Genomic DNA, 3,458 nt, shown 5'->3' on the forward strand with positions numbered 1-3,458 from the left:
AAATGATAAATATAAGAAACTTATTTGTATGTTTTTTGTGTTTGTTTTTGAATGACATTTGGATTATATTGTACTTTTTATTATTATTTTGAATTGTCTTTAACATAATTTTTTGGGAGTGAAAATTGTTTAAATTTAAATTACAGAAAATTTGTATTTTTTTTTATTTTAAAAAAATGTAATTAAATGGACTAGTGAGCCAACCCGTTTACCCACCAACCCGTGGTGGGTCGGGCCGGGTTCAAGTTTTTCTAACTCGCTAATAAATGGGACAGATTGGGTTGGCTCACTAAGTGACGAACCCGTGGTGGGCTGGGCCGGGTCGAGTCGGGTTATCTGTTTTGACAGCTCTACTTTTATACATGTAGGTCGGGTTTGGGTATCATACTATCCCGACCCCTTATTATCCCTAGATGTACCCACATCCGTTTAAACTTTATGTTTTTTTTTTTTAGTTTTTAGTTTATTAATTTATTGTATAAATAATAATAATTTAATTAAATAAAATAAAATTAACTTTCGTAATATATTATAAAAAAATTAAATAATTTATAAATTAAATAACATATAATATTTAAATAAACTAAAATTTAAAAAAAAAAACATAAACGAATGTGGCCACAACGGACATGGCACATCGGTTGATTATAATTAATTAAAAAAATTTACAATTTAATTAAATTAATAATAATTATTTAATTAAATAAAATAAATTAATTTATTAGGTAATTATATAAAATTAATTTTATTTTATTTGATAAAATAGTTATTATTAATTTAATTTATGTATTATTATTTAATTAATTATTTAAATATTTTTTATATAATTACTTAAACGGATGTGGTGACAAGGTTTTTTCTTGTTTTTTTAGTTTTTAGTTTTTAAATTTATTGTATTTTAAATTAATTTATAAATGTTATTTAAATTTTTTTATATTTTAAATTAATTTATAAAGTATTTATTTATTTTTTGTTTTTTATAATATATTACGTAAATAAAAAATATTATTAAAATAAAATCTAAAATAAAAATAATTAACTAAAATATAAAAAAAAAAGTTCAAATATATAAACGGATTGAAGGTGAAACGAATATTGACATCAATTTTATAACAAAGATAAATTGGATATAGGATGGTAGAGGAAGCATTTGGTGTGATGGTGGTGGAAGGAGCAACACTCTAAGTTTATTACATATTCCATAGATTAGTTTCTAGAATGTTATACCTACTCTTGAAATTTGCTAGAACACTTGGCTAATAAGTATAACCTTATTTGTGTATATGCGTTGTTTGAATGAAGATGAAAAAAAAAAATTAATCTAAATTATAATTTTAACCCTTCTTTTATTTTTCTGTATACGAGTTTGGATTTTCTATTTTATTTTTCTGTAATTTTAATATTCTAAAACATTTTTAATTCTATTGTTGTTTCCACCTTAAATATTAACATTCTTATCACATCTAAAATATTATCTAATGTTTCATGATTCAGGTCTCTTTCACGGTTTATAATGACGCATACTCAACATTTACCTAATTCAAAACATTCTGTATTGTGGGGTAAACAAATATTTTATATATACTATTTTTATAGGGTAAAATTTTGTTTAAACTCATTCGAAGTTTTTTATTTTTCGTTTTTGTCCCACATTCATCTCGTCTTTTTTTTTTTTGTCAATTAAGTCTCTAAGAGTGAAAAATTGAAAGAAATTGATCCTTGCCGTTAAATAAAGTTAACAGGGTTAAGTTTCAGCTTATCTGTGCGGGTGAGGTGGCAAGATACCTTGACGTGGCGTGTAGAGAACCTTTGACGTGGGTTTTATTAATTTATATTTTACAAGGTTAAATTTAATTAAAATTGTACTATATGAAGTATACCGATAGGAATTAATTGTCGTTTATGGACAATTAACAAGTATTAATAGGTCATATTGTCTTACTCTTTACAAAATATACGGTATTGATTATTGATTATTGAGTTTGATTGCCTAAAAATATATTGCACTAATTAATATGTCAGATTGTCTTACTCTTTACAAAATATACGGTATTGATTATTGATTATTGGGTTTGATTGCCTAAAAATATATTGTACTAATTAATAGGTCAGATTGTCTTACTCTTTACAAAATATACGATATTGATTATTGATTATTGAGTTTAATTGCCTAAAAATATATTGCACTAATGGTTAATCAATGGGCTTGCCTGCCATAGCCCTATAAATTTACAATTGATGTCTAGGTACAATCTTCCTCTTCTATTCTAATAAAATTTAGACTTCTTTATATCTTGAGCGTTGGAGTGTCTTTTGCACATCAACAACCCATCAGAGTGGATGGCATTCTCAGGAAGGGTTGAAGATCAAAAGAGAACAAAGCAAAGAAGGACGACTGACCCTCGGACCAATTCAACCGAACAAAAATTAAATTTTAATTTAATTTATATTATATTCTATATATATTTTTTAATTCTATTTAAATTTGATTTTAATAAATTATAAAAATATATTTTTTTAAATATTTGCGGTACCCGCGAATATCCGCAGATATTTTAAGCAGGTATCCGTGCAGGTAGCGGGTGAATTTTTTTTTTTGTCGTGTCGAGTTACGGGTAGGCACTATCCGTGCCCGACCTCACCTGTTGCCATCCCTACACGTGGCAATTAAGTTAAACAAAGAATTAAAAAATTGGGTTTTTTGTTACCCATTTTAAGAGCTCTCATCAATGATGATACAATTTAGAACGATTTAGGGTTTGTTGTTCTTCAACATTGGGTTTGGAAAGCAATTGGAAAGCAATTGAAGGTTGGAAGTAGGAAACGAAGGCGCAAGCATGTCGATGCAGCATTCGTGTTCATGTTTGATGAAGGTTGAAAAACAGTTATTTTCATATGTCATTTTAGACCAAATTACATCCTTTACTACTTAGAATGAGCTTAGAATCAAGCAGAACTCAATAAATGAGACTGTAGAGAGTCAAAAGCTATTTTTAGCGATATTATGCTTGTTTTGCATTGTTTTGTAGCGTTTTTGAGAAAGTGAAGAATGAAGTTGAAGATAAAGGTCGCAAACTCAAGAAAAGAGAAGAAAATTAAAGATTTGAAGAGTCGACGCACCGCCCGGCGGCAAATTCCACCGTCGGACGGTCCTAGGCGAGGAGTAGGCACCTGGCGTGGGCGCTAGGCAGATTTGCGATTAGAGGCAAACCGTCGGGCGATAGTGCGATTTGAGGGAAACCGTCGGGCGCCACACTTGTTCCGTCAGGCGGTTGTTTGCTAGGCTTGGGCCTGTTTTCTATTGCGCTCCTCACCTATAAATAGCCCTATTGCGAGTTTAGATGCATTCTTTTGACAGAAGGGGGTGGCCAGACCTAATTTCACTCTCTAGAGAGGATCTCTTGGATGCTTAGGCTCCTTTTCATCTTATCTAGGGTTTGCTTTTCCATTCTTCATCC

Source organism: Vigna radiata, unplaced genomic scaffold, assembly GCF_000741045.1.
Source record: "Vigna radiata var. radiata cultivar VC1973A unplaced genomic scaffold, Vradiata_ver6 scaffold_23, whole genome shotgun sequence".
NCBI classification, from domain to species: Eukaryota; Viridiplantae; Streptophyta; class Magnoliopsida; order Fabales; family Fabaceae; genus Vigna; species Vigna radiata.